Raw genomic sequence first — 18,790 nt, forward strand, 5'->3', positions numbered from 1 at the left:
AGTCCGCGGGCTCGCCATCTGTTCGCACCCAGGGTGTCAACTCAACACTTCTTCACAGCCGCAGTGAAGGCTCTACTCAGACCAAACCATTTCAGTAGAGTGATTTTACTCAAAATTTGTATGGGAAATGAGAGGAGCAGTTTACATTACACTGTCCACTATATTTTATTCTCCTATTTAAAAAAACCCATCTTTCTCTTCTCTTGTTCCTTGCCAGCTATGGGTTTTAAATCTTCCCAGCCCCTTACCATAGCTCTCAGTCTTTCTATTTTTAATGAGGATTTATTTAATTCACTCTGATCTCCTCCAGGCTTGCCTACCTACATCCCCCCAGTCCTATATTCCAGCATCCTTCCAGGAAAAAAAAAGAGAGCTATAAAATATATAGGTGTGTATGTATGTATAAATTACAATCTTTTCTGTCCCAGAATGTTTGGAAATAATGCACACAAGATACCAGAGCACACAGATGTTGGCTATGTGGTCCAGAAACACCACGAGGGCTTTGATTGTCCCTCCTTGTTCTGATATTGTATAATAATAATCATATAGTTAGGAAACATTGTTTCATTTGAACAGTTCAAAGCAATGTGTAACCTTTATTATTTATTATATAGACTAGATTACAGAAATAATTGTTTTATGGATGAAAAGGTTGTAGCACAGAAATATTCAAATGCTCAAAGTCTAGTGATTAGCTAGCTCCAAGAAGAAGAAAAAAAGCATTGATTTGGCATCTGAAGGGGGTCGTGCATAGGGGAATATATACTTCTAGATGAAAAGTAAAGTTTATATTAATTTTTTCAGATGTTTACATGATTTATAACATGATGTTATATAGGCCGATATTTGGTTTCTGAATTCACAGGCTGGATCTTTAAACAGTTATTAAAATGATTTAGTATTTTGAAAAGGCCAATTACTTTCTTACTACCTGAAAAATAGGTTTTTAAATTGATTACTATACAGCATCTACTTAACATTCTGTTTGCAAAAATTTCAGCAAAAATACTTTTATACCCTTTGTACATTCAGCACCAAATCCGCTTTGAAAAACTGATTTTTAACTGTGCTTTCTGTAAAAGCCATCTATGATGAAGGAGAACAAATTTCTTCAATATCTTTTTTGATGTGATCTGTTTGAGTGGTTCAAAAATTCATGCACTTAGTAAAGCAGATAAAAAAAAAAAGAGAGAGAGAGAGAAGTTCAAGTTGAATCTCAATCTTGTGACTGTTTTTAAAGGCCACGGTCAGCAACAAATTCTAGAATCTTATTTAATAAAAATAAGTCCTCTTTGATTTGATTCCCCTCTGGGACAGACTTTAAAATAATAAATATGCAGAGTGTGGTTTCTTTAATTTTATGAATCAGGGTCTTTCCCAAACATATTTCCCAAAAGGCTGGTGTTATTCAATAGCCTTAGCCCCAAATAGCCTTTCCATGGAAGTCCTTTTGCAGTGCTAGTTTCATGAAATCCGGCTTTGAGAAACCAGCTGTCCCCTAGAACGTGTGACAGTGTGGTCTGAGTTTACGTACTAAGGACGTACTGTGTAAATAGACCCCTGAGTTTGTTGGTAGTTACGGACAAACACTGACCTCAATTGCCTTTATTCCTCTTGACTCACTCTTTCTCTCTCCCACTTTCCAAGGTCTGGAACCCTAACAGTACACCTCGTATAATTTTTGCAACTTATTTTAAATGTTTTCTATTACTGGGAAGGTCGGATATAGAATATTTGATCATTACATACTATTTTAATTTGTTAAATTACTTTTTAGTACATGTGCAGATAATTCTGGGTGAATAATTTCACAGTCATGCAATAAGAGAATAATAAGAGAGTAAGATTCTTCATTAGAGCTCCAATGCAAGACTCTCCATTAAATTCCTTCTATCAATTAATTTTTGTATATCTATATCACTTCTTGGCCTTTTGGCTAAGATCAAGTGTATATATAATGCTTATCAAGCGCCAGAAATGATTCTAAGCACAGCCATGTATTAACTCATTAATCCTCACACCAATGAAAAACAGGGTGTTAGGATTATCTCCATTTTACAGATGAAAAAATGGGAGACACAGAGAAGTGAAATCAGCAAATAAGTGGCAAGACTTGCTCCCAGGTGGTCTTTATACAGGAGACCACACACTCACCTCTGTGGTTATTTGGTAATTAGTAGGAAAATATAACTGGGATTGCATTCTTAAAAAAATATCTCAATGGAATGAGCATTAACAGGTTAGTCAGGCTCATTTTGCTTTTCATTTCATAGTAGTAAGTATCTCCCATTGTATTAAACTTTTTCAATGTAGACCAAGTTCTTAGATTTAACTTCCAGCCAGTGGAGTATAATCCACAACATTTTGCATGGGAGCAAAACCCATCAAAGCCATGTTGCCTGGATGAAGTACCTCCCAGCCACTGGGGCTTATTCTATGCTCTGCTCTGCTCTCAGCTTGACCCTGGATATTGCCATGTCTCATGATTGGTGGAAAAGTATAAAAGCATTTCAAGAGAGTTTGGGGTGAGATGTGTTATTAATAGCTACTTGAATTTCTTCTTCTCAGAATGTCTTTTCTGTGCCCAAAACCCAGTTCTTGAAGAATGACCAAAACAAACATCTGTATGGTTTTTATGAGAAATTTAGATAGGCGACCACTTCAGGCTGATTGAAGTAAGCCCACATTCATGCTCATGTTTAGATCTTCTGGAGGTCAGTGTCATGATTCTGATGTTTCAGTATAACATAGCTTGCTCTGAAACCAAGTTAGGCTTTCAGCATGACTAAATGGAAATCACGGTATGTAAAAAGCAAGACTAGCTGAGTTTTCCAACACCTGAACCATGAATTCATTAAGGTATTTATAGTTGGCAAGGACCATGTGCTACAGCGATCTGATGATTTTATGATCACAATTCTTGGTTATTGGATGAAACCAAAGGGTAGAGGACCCAGAGGATAATTGGGTGGGTTGGGTCCATTGGGTTGGGAGAAACTGGGACAGTGTTTCAGATGAAAAAGGAAGACGTAAAATTAGCAAATAAGGAAAACTACAGCTAAGGTATATTATTCATTTTGTGCTTGGAAAATGGTACTGAGGATTAAAGATCATGAGGAAGAAGTGTCTTCAGCCAGTTCCTTGACTTCCTCTAATGTGCTAAGGAGATTTATTATAAATTGCCTCAAATAAGACTCCTGAATCACAGCAAGATGCTGGAATAGTGCATGCAGGAAGAGAGCCTCAGGGAAAGTGCGGGTCAGAAGCCTGAGGGAATATAGAAATACAGGAGAGCATGCCTGAGTTTAGGGGAAGCTGGGGTTGGGGTTATTCAATACAAGTAATCAGTTAGGAATCAGGTCATCTATAGAATCTGGAGAAGCAGGGAGAGCAAAGAAGAGATGCCAAGCATTATGGATAAGAAAAGGCCTCGATAAGGGAGCCAGGCATGGTTTTCTTAGGGCTACAGGGAGAAAATTGTATGATCATCCAGCAAAAGAGATTGGTGGGTTTGGGCAGTGGGAAGTTAATAAGGAGCCAGAGAGGGCACTGGGCTGAGGCAGCCCCTGACACAGACAGAGCCTGACAAAACAGTGATACCATATGTCTAATGTAATAGATATACACAATATACTACAATTACATTATTGTATTATGTGATATATATCATTATATATTAACCTCTCTCTATATAAAATATATATTAAATATGAAGGCAGTATAGATTATATATTATTTGTAAATGTTGTACTGTATTAAAATATGCATGCATATATACAATGCAATGGGGGCAGTATGCTAATAGTGTAACAATAAAACACGCCCAGAAACAAAGTCATGAGGACAGAGCATTTCAGAACAAGAGGCAATAAGATATGGTAGGAAGGGCACTGGCCTGGAGTTGTGAATTCAGAGTGCAGCCTTGACTTTGTTCCATGTTTTTGAGTTTGGGAAGCTTCTTCTCTAAAAGTCTCAGCTTCTTCCCCCATAGGATTAAACAGTGGGACTGAATGGGCTCTCAGGTCAGTTCTGGGTTCTAGGAGGGATGTGTCTCAGGGCAGGTGGATAGATACAAGAAGGAAAGAGACCCTGTCCCTGCCTGGCATGCCATTTTTCTATCATGTGAAGGGAAGTCTACATTCTAATCCAGTGTTTCCAAATTCTCTCAAATTGTTGAATGACAAAAGTGTACATGGAGAAGTTTCACAATTTTCCTTTGGTCACTATTCTCTATTCTATAGAATGCAACTGCCACGGGTGTGTATTATCATAGCAAACCTTGTTTTTCTTCCAGAGTCACCCGTTTCTTCTTTATAGAAACCCTTCAGTTGCCCTTCTGAAATACCCCTTTTGGCTATGGCAGGAATACAGGGTAGTGGGGGTAGAGGGGAAGAACCACAATCTGATTTTGGTTCTGCCCATATCACTCAAATGCCCAGTACATAGTCATCACCACACGGGCACCCTGTGCGGTCAGTCTGAATGACTGTTACAAGGGATGAAGATGGCCCAGAATGTCAGATCGGCAATGTCCTCACTGAAGACGTGAGTCCAAAGGTCTGTCCTGAGTGCTTGTTATGGACTAAATTGTGTCCCCACAAAATCCATATGTTAATCATAATCCCAAGTACTTGGGATTGTATCTATATTTGGAGATAGGGCTTTTAAAGATGTAATTAAGATTAAACAAGTTCAAATGGGCTGGTCCTAATCTCATATGACCAGTGTCTGTAATGTGAAGAGGGTGTTAGCACACACGCACACAGCTAGAGGTGAGCTCTTGGAATAAGGGCCTCAGGACAACCATTCTCAAATTTTGAGTTCACTTTACCACATGACTGAGTTCTGGAAGACTTGCTTACTTCTTTCCTTTCCTCTTGATCAAAATAATAATGGTAATACTTGTTTCACTCAGGAGAAAATTTATGCTTAAGAAATTACTTATGGGAAGTTCCAAATATTATACCTAGAATACCCCTATTGTACATTTTCACACACACTTGCATCTGCTTACTGATGAGATGTACCGATTGCAATGGGAAATTTTCCACTTTCATATTAGATTCAATTCCACAGACATATGGGCATCGGCTGTGGGCAAGTTTGTCTCGTGCTTCTGAGCAGAAAGGAGACAAATGAATAAACTGGACCCAGTCCTTGCTTTCAAGTCCTGCCATGATACCACTATTAAAAATGGAATTTATAAGATAATGGGGATCATTTCATGTAATTAAAATTTTTCTAATAGCTATGTGGAAAAAAGTAAAAAGGAAAAAGGTGAACTTAATTTTAGTAACATTTATTTAACCCAACATATCCAAAATATTATCATTTTGTCATGTAATCAATATAAAAGTTATTAATGAGGTATTTTATGTTCTCTTATTCTGTACTTACTAAGTCTTTGAAATCCTGTGTGTATTTTATACTTGCAGCCCATACCAATCTTCACTGGAAATACTTGATCTTCATTTAGATTTCATAAAATTAGTTATAAAAGTAGATCCATATATCCACACTGTTCCAAGCTTAACTTTAAATCATTTTAACTTATTTTATTATGAATTATGCTCATTTAATTATAATAATTTAATCAGGTATAAGTTTGTAAATTTAAATTTAAATTAATTAAAATTAAATTTAAACAATTTAGTTCCTCCTTCATGCTAGAGACATGAATTTCTAGTGTACATTAGCCACATGTGGCCGGTGGCTGCAATGTTGGACAGCACAGTTTCGAACACAATGAATACAATTACTAAATTAAATAACTATAATTAAAGAAAATTATTAGGTTCGACAGTATTTTTTCTTGTTATATTATGCTTTCTTGAGGGTTAGTGATGTTTCTGACCCAAACAAGTCATAGTAAGAAGGCAGGGTAACCTAGTAAAATCACACAGAATGTTTGGATGACAGCTCTGTCCTTGTCCCAACTCATTGGGGTGACCTTGAACAAATCACCTCACTCCTCATGCCCTTGGCTTCCCCGCTCTGTCAAAAGAGGGAGTTGGTCTAAAATCTCTTCCAGCTGTGACTTTTTATAATCTTGAATTCACTGAGAAATTGAAGCTGGCTTGTATGACAGTAATTATATCATGAGAAAAATATTTTATTTACATTAGAGAAAATCTATCTTCCTCTTCCTATTCATTATACTCATAACACACAGGATAATACCGATGTACTACACTAGATTTTGTCAAGATATCAATAGTTAAGCAACTGAAAACCAAATGATCTGGAAACTTTACATCCCCTGAGTCAGTAAGAGGCCATGGGAGAGATGTCTACTTCCAGGAGAGATGAGTCCTAGACTCTCCCATTTCCCTTTCTGTAAGAACTTCTGCAGGCCTGTCCCGTGTCAGGCAAGGCTTTCCAAGTTTTAAGATTCATTACTTATAAGAGGATGAATGATGCTTTTCAATCAAATCCCTGATTTATATAATAGCAGCTTTTATAGTAAAAGGTATTGACTAAATAAGTGACGATTTATTCTTTATTTGCTTTTATGCCCTTGAGTATTCAATGTGTTAACATTTTAAAAATGCTATATTTTTCTGACTCACAGAGCAATATTGTATATATTTATTTAAAATTTCTGAGACAGGCAGGATAATATAAGAAACAATCAAATCTTCTATATACTTCCTACTATACAGAAATAAACATTTTCACCATGTTTGGGTATTTCTCTTCAGCCTTGTTTTCTATGTTTGTTTTTATTTTTATATTTACTTCTTACAAAACTGGGGTCAATTGTATGCATGTGATGGCTTTTCATGTGCCACTTGGCTAGGCTACCATCTCTACTGAGGCAGTTGGGCACTAAGATGTGCTCTGAGTGGAAATGAAGGTCTCCCATTAATTTTGAGGATGGGAGATCCCTCTGAATTCTCTGGGTGGCCTGATTTCATCAGTCGAAAGGCCTCACAAGTAGGCTTTCAAAGGAGAGACACTGGAAGACCCTGCCTGCAAACAGTAGTCTCGGTCCGTGGCCTCCAACGTGCCTGGAATTACCCCTTCCTGACAGCCTGCTCTGTGGATTTCAGACTTAAAATCACATCAGCCAATCCTTGTAATAAATCTCTTCATATGTATACCTGATACTGGTTCTGCTTGTCTGCTCAAATCCTGGTTGATACAATATATACCTTTATAGTCCACTCACTGAGTACTATATCCTGAGCATTTTCTCACATCACTAAATTTTCTTCAAGACTATTTTAATATCTGCATTACAGTCCATTAGAAGGATAAAGGCATACCGTTATCATCTGACGTTTAAGTGACTTGTAAATTTTCTTCATTATAAATAACTCTGAACTGCAAATACCTGTATACCAATCTTCGTGTGCATAAGAGATTCTTAGATGAAAGAGCCTGGGACTTTTTGGGGGGGAAAAATTGCTTTTCAGAAAGGCTGCTTCAATCTACATTTATTAACAGTCAAATAGGGTCTAACTCATAGTACTCTCAGTGACATTGAATGTTATTATAAATTTTTGAATTTGATTATTTGTTAGGCAAAATAGGTATCTCGTATTGTTTTAATCTGTACTCTGTGTGTGCATGTATGTACGTACATATATATCTGTGAAATGTGTATACACCCATACATGCATAAGTATAAAATCACCAAAGGTCCTTTAAAAAACTTGGGGTAAAATGTTTCATAATGGATGATCGGTCAGGGTTCCATCACGCATATAGAACCTGTAGGAAGGATTGATTGACTGATTACAAAGAACTGGATTATATAGGACTGTGGAGGCTGGCCAGGCAAATCCCCCAACCACAGGGCGGCCATCAGGAAAGGCAGGCCTGAACTGCAGCTGTGCTCTTCTCTGCAAGTGGAATTTCTTCTTCAGGGGAGCCTCAGTCTTGCTCTTGACACCTTGCAGCTGATTAAATCAGGGCCACCTAGACTATGAAAGGTAATCTTGTTACTTAACGTGGATTGATTACAGACATTAATCACATCTCCGACATACGGTCACAGCAGGACTCAGATTAGTGTTCCACCGAGTAATTGATTAAATAATAGCCTAGCCAAGTTGATGCAAACCACTAACAGTGGCTTATGTGAGAGAAATTTCCTGCTGCCCACACAACATGCTACATTCTTTATGATAGTTTCAGCTTGATTTTCAGTTATCCTAACATTTTATTCTTTCAAATTCCAACTCCCAAAAAGTACTTACCTCAGCGATAAATCTGAAGACATTGTAGATGCAGAGCACCAAGCTTGCAGCAATATTTTACTTGAGGACTTCACGAAAATGTGGTGGACATCCACTTTGTAAGCCTGGTGCTTTTACCAGGCTGGCAGGCTTTGGGAGGGACACCAAACTGGATCAGCCATAAAGGACATGTACAGTTATGATGCAAGAGGTAAGGAGGTGAAAAGTACTTTTAGTGAAATACTGAGTTCAGATGGTATTCTAAAAGAGGAGTGGGTATTTTTGACTGTGGGATGAAGTCAGTCTTCTTGAAAGAGCGGGCATTTCAAAAAGAAGTGCATTTAAGATATTTAGAGTTGGGCATTTCAGATAAAGGAGGAAATATTATTAAATATGTAGAGCTAGAAACTTATTAAAAAATAGGAGCACATGGTATTGGAAAAGAAATAGGGAAGTAAAGTTAGAAAAGGTATATGGAGGCCAGATGTCAGAGTTTTAGATAGTGCTAGGCAAAGTTTTAGATAGTGCTGGGCTTCATTTCACAACCTGTGGCCTGGGGGTGGGGGTGGGCCTACCTGGACCCTGGATTACTAAGTTGGTCCTGGCACTTGAGTCTGTAGTGATGGCTCTTGGACCTGGATCCGTCTGTGCCAACCTGGAACTGGGTCCACAGGGCCCAGTATCTGGGTCTATGGAAACCAATCTGGTGCTGGGAGCTGCTTAGAGCCTGGTATTGAAGACACCAATCTGAGGCTGATCTGGCACACAGGTGAGCCAGGAGCCTGGGGTAATGAGAGTCTGCTTGTAATTTGGGTCCCAGGGTGGTCTGCAGTGGGCCAGGGTAAGTCAAAAGAATGGGTCCTCAATAGTTGGTCTGACATTAGGTCTAGCTGAGAGCCTGGGTTTGCAGGTACCTGCCTGGAAACTAGAATTTCTGAGTCTCCAAGGCATAACCGAAGTATAAGAGCGCTAGTAGAGTGTAGATGGAATCTTGTCATTGGTCTTCCCTAGAAGAGAAGCTCTATTGTGGTCCAGACTCATTTCTGGATAAGATCCCCCATAGGAGGTTATAGTCTCTAGAACTGTGGTTCTCCACCTGATAGGGCCAATATGGGGCTTGATTCAGCAGGTGTGTGCATCAGATATACGACCAGCAGAAAAACTACTCCCCTAGGATAAGCCTAGACTTAAGTATAAACCTTTTCCAAAATAGAATGCCAGAGTAAGTTTCCTGGGTCCAGTTTACCCAAGCACCCTACCTTGAAACAGCTTTGGAAACTCATTACTGTTGAAGTGGAATTATAGGAGTGTGGCTTGAGGTCTGAGAGTATTTAGTCTGGGGCTTTTGACACATACCTGTCTGGGAAAAAGAACAAAGTAGACTTGTACTTGGATACTCTAGGGTACTTTGAGTTCATATTCTTAATCTTTGTATAGTTAAGATTTGGGGTATTTCTTTTCTATGCTCTTTGGTATATGTTTTCTTCAACATCTGCCTTCTTGGACTGAAGAATGGCTTTTCTTTAAACATACAAAAAATTCATTGTTCACTGATTAATGAAGTGTAGACGAGACACAAAAGTACAGTGGCAGAGTTGACATGAAAGATTAAGAACCTTAGAACGCACAGACAGGTGAAATCTGATTAATTAAGTATGTAGACAATATGTAAGTGTCTATTTGGGGGGCACATAATAGCTTCTTTGAGGAAAAGAAGGTATATATTGCATTATAAACTATTATGATCTTTTCAACCAGTAGAAGCATATAATTGCTATTGCTCTAAAATAGGTTATCTTAGCCACAACACAACTGACATTTAGGATAGTTCTTTGTCATGGGGGCTGTCCTGTGCATTGTAGGATATTTAGCAACTCCTTAAACTTTCCCAGGTAGATGCTGGCAGCACGCCCATACCTGTCATGAAAATGAAAAATGCCTCCAGACATCGTTTAATGTCTTTTGAGAGGCAAAGTGACCCCAATTGAGAATCTATTGAAGCTCTAGACCATGTCTTTTCAAGCTATGGTCACTTGTTTGGGTTATTTAGAGGTGTCCACACTCAGGAAACCAAGGTCTTAGGTGTACACTGTGTGCTGTTTTTTTAATTGAAAGGTGACTATCAAGACTTCCAGCTGTCTGTGAAGTAGGAAACTAGGGGCAGATTCTGGGCCATGTGAGCACTCAGACACTGTGTACAGCACAGAGTACATGTGCTAATGTTTCTCCTCCTCCCCACTCCATGCTCAGCAGAGAATTGACAGTTTCATCAGATTTTCGCAGGGTTTCAAGCCGGAAACAAAATCTAGAACCTCTGCTTTGGTGAATCAAACAACCTAGGAGAGTCTCAGAAGAAAAAGAGAAAGCCAGGACTAGCAGAGGTGGAGGGCCAAATTCATAACGACATTTTACTGTAAATAATAGGTTTTGTATATTTTAAAAATTTTTGATGGTTAGTTGATGCAGAAAGAAGTGAAGTTTAAATAACACTCCAGGTGTAAATTCTTATTTTCATCTTTGCCCAGAATCATACTCTCCTTTTTAAAAGTGGAATATAATAATACAATCAAAGTCAATGTACAGAAGTCAGTTGCTTTCTTATACACTAACAATGAAAATACAGAAAGGGAATTAGAGAATCGATTCCATTTACTATAGCACCAAGAACCATAAGATACCTGGGAATAAACCTAACCAAAGAGGTAAAGGAACTGTACTCGAGGTACTACAGAACACTCATGAAAGAAATTGAAGAAGACACAAAAAGAGGGAAGACCATTCCATGCTCTTGGATTGGAAGAATAAACATTGTTAAAATGTCTATACTGCCTAGAGCAATCTATACTTTTAATGCCATTCCGATCAAAATTCCACTGGTATTTTTCAAAGAGCTGGAGCAAATAATCCTAAAATTTGTATGGAATCAGAAGAGACCCCGAATCCCTAAGGAAATGTTGAAAAACAAAAATAAAACTAGGGGCATCACATTACCTGATTTCCAGCTTTACTACAAAGCTGTGATCACCAAGACAGCATGGTACTGGCATAAAAACAGACACATAGAACAGTGGAACAGAGTAGAGAGCCCAGATATGGACCCTCAACTCTATGGTCAAATAATCTTCGACAAAACAGGAGAAAATATACAGTGGAAAAAAGACAGTCTCTTCAATAAATGGTGCTGGGAAAACTGGACAGCTATATGTAGAAGAATGAAACTTGACCATTCTCTTACACCGTACACAAAGATAAACTCAAAATGGATAAAAGACCTCAATGTGAGACAGGAATCCATCAGAATCCTAGAGGAGAACATAGGCAGTAACCTCTTCGATATCAGCCACAGCAACTTCTTTCAAGATATGTCTCCAAAGGCAAAGGATACAATCAAATCACAATTTTGTGTACTATGCTAGTGTCAAGGGTATTATAAAGGTTTCTCTTGTCACACTGGCTTGCTTTTTTTCTGATAAAATAGTGATCAGCTTATTTGCCATTTGTTCTCACAATCATCCCACCTCCCCCTGCTCTTCTGTGTGTTGCATGGAGCTAACTTTTTTTTAGGCTCCCTTGTCAACCGGTTTCCAGCTAAATTTGGCTAATGGAAGGCATTGGAGAGCTAGTCAAGGGGAGAAGAACTGGATGAAACTGGGCGGCAAGTCTGGCTGCTGCTGGGTCACCTCTAATGATACAGCTCCTAGATTCAGTTACCGTCCCTGTGACCCCTGCTGTGCATTTGACCAGTTGGCTCTGAATCATGGCAATACCACCTCTGCCACCTTTTCTCATTATCTCACCAGCTCTAAGTGCAGGAAGGGCTCTCTGCTATTGCTCATCTCTGGCTTGCCTCCTAATCTTATTTGTTTCATCCACTCTTTCCTCACATACCTAATAAATCCCCTCTATTAAATTCCCTCTATTGGAAATACCTGGAGTGGTTTGGTTTTCCTCCACAAATACTGCATTATATAATAGGATAGAATAAGTACATAAATTATTTTTAAGGAAAGGCAGACTCAAGGAGACACAGTGAGAGACAAAGTGCCTTGGGTTTTTAAGAGGAGGTGTGAGTATATCTAGATACATTGCGTGAGTATATCTAGATACACTGAGACCCCCTTCAGAAAAGCTTCCTGAATGCACTGGTCTCTGAGCTAGTCCTGAAAGTGTAGTGAGCATATTGATGGTAGGAGACGGGGTGACAGGTGTGAGATGAAAAGCATAACTCCATGCTGAGGAACAAAGAAGAAAAGGTACACAAACAAAAACCTACAACCATTTTGTAGGAGTAGAGTTAGGAATACTGTAGGTTGATTAGAGCAAAAACATACGAAATGGGACTATGCTGAGGAGGGTCTAAATACCAAGGTAAAAAGAATGTACTTTCTTCATTCAGTAAGCCCTGGATATTGGGCAAAAGATGAAGTCTTTGAAATTATGTCAACATTTCTTAGTCAACATTTGTTTTCTTGTTATTTCAATGACTATTGAGTGTCTAGGTACTAGGTTCTGGAGCACACAGTGGGGAGAAAAAATTTTTTAAAAAAATCCCTTGTACTCCAATGGATTTGTTTCATATCTGTGAATCATTTTGATCACCCACAGCTTTGATTTAAACATAGATTACAAGTGGCATCAGGAGATATTGGTTGGGTGCTGGCTGGGTGAGAGCTGGGCAGGGAAGGAGTATCTACTGTACAGGCATCCCTTTTTTGGAGAGCCACTCACAAGTAATGATTAGCCCAAACTAGACCACTTTGTTTCAAATTACAAATGTTGCCTCCTGTAGTATTCAGGGCCTCCTGTAAAAGAAAGGTTCTGACAGGAGTCAGATCAAAGACAAGACTGAGATAAAACAAAAAGTTGTACGATCAAAATAAATGCTGCTTTCTTTAACCAAAGCTGTCGGCTGAAATTTTTGTCAAGATAGCAAGTTCCTCTTCTTTCAGGAGGGCAGTTCATAACTGTGCCAACTGGAGCCAAAACTGAAAAAAATGCAAGTTTTACTCTTAATACCCCAACCTGCAAGTGTTGGGGATTTGCTTACAGATGCCTATTTCTGTTTCCTTCCTGATTCACTGCCACTCAGTGTCCCTAACCTCTCACTTATCTCAGAGAAAAATCAAACCTTTCCAACCATCTTGGGATGGAATTTTATGCACCTAGACTAAGCCAGGAGAATTTCTCATTGAGACTTTTCAGTGGTCTTCTCACTAACATTCCATATCTAATTAACTTCATCCCCCTTACCTATATTTTCCCTTGCTGTGTGATCTAGAATTTATATATATATATGTAAATATATATATATATATATTCATTCTCTATATATAGATTCTAGAATATATTTACATATTAATGTATATATTTATATGTAATCATTATATATACATATGTATATATTAATGTGTATATTTATATATAATTACATATGATATATATATGTATATGTATATTTAAATGCTTAAATTCCTTCTATGGCTTCCCACAGCCCCTTCCTTTTCTTCTGGCATCATCCTACACCCCCTCTCCCCCTATCTCTCTTTCTCATCACTTTCTTCTGATTAATTTGAACTTTTGCCCTCACTTGGGGCTCTTTCCTCAGAGGAGTCCTTGAGACATATGCTAGTTTAGGTCTCCTAACCCATTGCACTGTCCCATAGCCCCTGTCTATCTCCATCATGACATGTAACATGTTAATAACTAGTTATTATATATCATCTCCCATTAAACCCTAAGCTCCATAACAGTTGTGATTTACTAGGCATTTAAAATATATATTTTAAATGCCTAGTAAAGTTGATGGCATATGGTAACTTCCCAGTAAAGATAGATTTAATTAATAATTACTGTTTATTAATAAAGAGATTGAATCTTGTTTTTGGAATGAGGTTGTGGGTTTCTTCCCCATGTCTTGTACATTTCACACACTAGGACAGGTTACAGAACAAGTTCGGGGAATAAAGGTGAGAACCTCAAACCGTTAGCTGAGAATTCTATGTCTCTGAGCATCTTTCCAAGCTGATTTAGGATTCCAAGTTCTCAGAGGAGATTGTACAAATAATATACAGTATTTTGAAAAATGAATATGTTTCACATTCCCAACAGAAAGATTTCTTTTGGCCCAAACACTAATGGATTTTTCTATAATCTTTTCTCTTAATGGCTGCATGCAGGTCAAATAAAAGATATTGTTTGACTAGCAAGCTAGTGGTGTCAGCAGGTGGTCGTTAGCAAGACATTTCTGCTGTGTTATCATAATCTAAATTAGCGCAGGTAATGTTATAAAGGCTTTCTGTGTCTGACGATTTCTGCTACCTCCCCTAAGTATCTGGCAGTTACCATTTTATAGGCAACATAATAACTGTGAGTATTGTCCTTATAACTCAGGGTTCTTATGGCCTGCTTGCTCTAAGGATGCCTAAATTTTAGTTTACCTCACAAAAAGCAGGTCTGATGTTTTAATAAATTGAGACTAAAATAAGGTAATAATAAGGCTCTTTCTTTGAATCACGTAGCATCCAGGTGCCAGAATCAGAACAAAATATTCCAGAACAGGAGTCACTTCTGAAACAGGTAAACTAGATCTAAGACCTAATGTCAATAACATCTTTCCTCAGGGATGGGGCTGGCCAGTTAGTCGTGGCACTCAAAATTGTTTAAGAATCTCCTTCCTTCACATATCCTAAGATGCTATCCTGTTACAGAGGGACTTTATACTCTGCGAGACGCATACAAGGGAAGACATTATTCCACGTTGTGAAATCTTGCACAGAGGAAATTTACAGGTTGAATGTGGTCAGAGGTAGAGCTTGGAATTAAAACCCCAGGAATTTCTTTGGTTTTGATGCCAGACAGCACTCTTCCCTTCCCTCTGAGGAAATCAGCTTTGGGAAAACCTAACAAGAAGACCAGTGTGGCATCTCCCTGTGGCTTGTAGAGGGATCCTGTTAAGTGGCGTTTACAAAAGTGCATTCATTTCAAGGTTACATCCTCAAGTGAATAGATCTGCATTCAGTGATTTAATAGTGAATGGAAGCTTTGGACTTTGGTCGAAGGGATCAATTTGAGCTGATTAGAACACTCCCAGCTGATCAAAATCCAACTGAGTTATTTGTGATTTTCTACAATTTTCACAGCGGGAAATTCACACTAAAAATACTCTAGAGGTTGAATTTCATAGCCATTATTATTTTAATTATGGGTCCTCTGTCCTCTGTCTCTCCAGAGAGGCTTTTTGGCTTTTTGGCATTCACATCAAAAGAATACAAAAATGGAACATTGAAATGTTTTAACTGAGAAGTGGATAGTTTTAAATTGTAGGACCTAGTAAATATACTCTTTAATTCCCTCTTATTTCCTAAATGACTCAAATATTCAACCAAAAATATTGAGACATACTTAAATTCAGACCAAAAATTGATCTTTCACTCTTTGTTCCTGCTTCTAATACATTTTTAATACCAGGGCTTTTTTTTTTTTTTTTCTTTGAGTAGCTTTACATATTTAAGTTAACTTGATTATAATTTAAGTTCTCAGTGACTTCATCTGAAGACATAATCAAATCAACCCTGAGGATGGGATATGATCACATCACAGAAATATTAGCATCAGAATGAAAGTAAAAAAAAACCCAAACTCTAAAACTAATTGTACTAGTTTTTCATTTTTCTGCATGATTTAAGATGCATGTTTGAGAGGATGAGGTAATGCATCACATAGTGACTGGAAAGCTTAAAAATATAACTGCTATGATAAAAATATAACTATTAAAATCGTTAAGCTTCATGATTTATTTTATTATTTTATATTGGTTTATAATATAATATTGGTTAAAATATTAATTTCAGTGTTGCATATTTAATATTAGCTGAGTATTTCTTTAGCGTATACATGCTGACATTTTCATTTACCCTTTGAGACCTGACTTCAAAATTGAGGCAGGGCAAAAAGGTACTCTCATTTTAATATTGCCAGACCTAAAATTCTGTTTTAAATGTTCTTTATGCTCTTTCATGAAATTCTCCTCAAACCTGGAGAAGCCCTTTATGGATTCATTGAGCATCAGCACAAACTAGAGAATAATGAGCTCATTTTCATAGAATGAAGCTTATTATAATTCCAGCTGTTGAAAACTTGCACAGCTGGATACTGGCTGCAACACAGAGCTCTCATCTGCTAGTGAAAAAAAAGTTTCAATTTAAACTTGTGACAAAGGCTCTTTCTGTAACTTTGAGGAAACCGTTTTTCACTGACATCCATGTGTGTGACTTAATATAAAACTACAACATGACCAGTCCTTTTAAAAATACATGTGCACCCATTTATTTTAAGAAAATTAAGGTTAAAAACAGCTTGACAACACAGCTTATTCTGGTTAGAATGCAGGGCACTCCATAAGGACATAATGTTTCAAAGCCATAATATTTCAAAGCCCAATCATAGATACAGCAAATTAGAGTCAATCATCCCAGATTCTGCACAAGGGAGTGAGTGAGGAGAGGGGGTTTGATGCTGCCGTTTCAAGGATCAGAAGATATATGATCCTCAGGGAATTTGAGGCGGGAAAAGTGGGTGCCGTGGCCACTTTTGAAGAAAGAAAGATTCATTCATTCCTCCAACAGTCTGAGAAATGAACTGAGGGTTTGGAGGGGTGGGGGCTGGAGGTTGGGGGAGCCTGGTGGTGGGTATTAAGGAGGGCAAGTATTGCATGGAGCACTGGGTGTGGTGCATAAACAATGAATTTTGGAACACTGAAATAAAATAAAACAAAATTAAAAAAAAAATAGTGTGAGGCATAGTCTTACGATTACGTAGAAATGATGACCAGCTTGTAGCTCTCATTTATTCTGTTTCCTGGCAGTTACTAAACATCCATCGGTACAAGTTACATCTCATGTGCTGCTGTCACACTGCTTTCTGTGTTTTCATCAGAGCCTTATCTACTGCCAATGATCATGGCTCACTCTTGAGGTTATCCTTGATTCCCCTCCTCTTCCACACTTCACAGCCAACACTTCCTATCCTGTCACCAAATTCTGTCACTCAGCTCTTCCTATGACCTCCACTGCTATACCTATGTCCAAGCCACCAGTTCTGATGTTCCACTTGTAATACTGCAATAGCCCTATCTCCCTGCATCCCCTGCCTGTAGCTAACTGTCTACACAGCAGTGACAGTGATGCTTCTAAAATCTTAAATATAAATACTTCAGTCCATTGTCCCAAACCCTCCAATGACTTCTTCAAACACATAGAAGCAAAATCCAAAATCCTTATGGAGATTTACAAGGTCCTGCCTACTTTGGTCCTGGCCATTCAATCTCCCTGTCTTTGTCTCCCACCACTCTCCCTTTCATTCTCACTGACCCAGCCACACTGGATTCCTTAGCATTCTTCCCATATGGCACCCCGAAGCATTTGTACTGCTGTTCCTTCTGCTTGGAATGTTCTTTCTCCATATCCCCTACTTCACATGGCCATTCCCCCTGCTATGTCTTACTAAAACTCTTGACTTAGCTGGCATCCTTCTAGGATATATTCTTTTTCACTTTGTTAACCTCTTCACCATCCAATCCATCCTCTACCGACTGCCGCCAGACTGATCTGTCTGAAACATAAATCTAATGAGGCCCCTCCCATGTTATAAGTCTCCCACTGACTACTACTGCCAATAAGAAGAATTATACTCTACAGGCTTAATAATCTGAGCCTAACACTTCTTTTGGCTTGTGCTGCCCCTATTTCTCAACCTCCACTTTTCTAAAAATCAGATTTATTTATTGATTTAGAGAGACAGTGTGAGTGTGAGTGGTAGAGGGCAAGGGAAAGGAGGAAGCAGACTCCTGGCTGAGGGCAGAGCCCGACTCAGGGTTCAATCCCACAATCCTGAGATCCAGACATGAGCCGAAGTCAAGAGTCGAACACTTAAGCTTAACCATCTGAGCCACCCAAGTGCCCCTCAACCTTCACTTTGTAATCAAGTCACACCAGCCCATTCTTTCCTTTGCCTGACACACACTTCTAGCTCTTTTCCTTGTATCAAAAGTATATTTCACCTTCCATGTTCTCACCCTTCTCCCAAGAAAGTGCTACACAAAGATATTCATAGTAAGAATATAAATGTGGACAGTATTCATGGAAGATGAAAGACAAACCAAGGTGCCCAGAGAGAAGAACTTGGATACCTAAGAGGAGGAATGGGGGGCCATCCAGACAGGACAACACTTGACAAGTCAGAGAAGTGGCAGTGTGGCTCCTGCAGGCAACACTCTTGAGATGTGCTGAGACGACTGGAGAATGGAAAGTGGAGAGATGTGAAAACGAGGTCCAGTTATAGACTCCAGGCAGAGGTGTGAGACACGGGCTTGAACGGATAAACGTTCTTCAAAATATCATAGAAATTAAAATGTATACGTGAAGGCTCTAACACGGTATTGGGCATAGAAGTTTCCCTCAACTTGCAGGAATTAAATTAACAATAAAGATTGCAGATTGTGATCAAGGAAACAACAAAAGCAGAGTTTTCCCGCTGGAGCAGATGGGAAATGTCTGTCCCAAGACAACCACCTCCAAACCCAAATCCAAGGCCTGTTCATGGATTTG

This window comes from Enhydra lutris, unplaced genomic scaffold (genome assembly GCF_002288905.1).
Source record: "Enhydra lutris kenyoni isolate GAN:26980312 unplaced genomic scaffold, ASM228890v2 scaffoldscaffold1, whole genome shotgun sequence".
Taxonomy (NCBI): domain Eukaryota; kingdom Metazoa; phylum Chordata; class Mammalia; order Carnivora; family Mustelidae; genus Enhydra; species Enhydra lutris.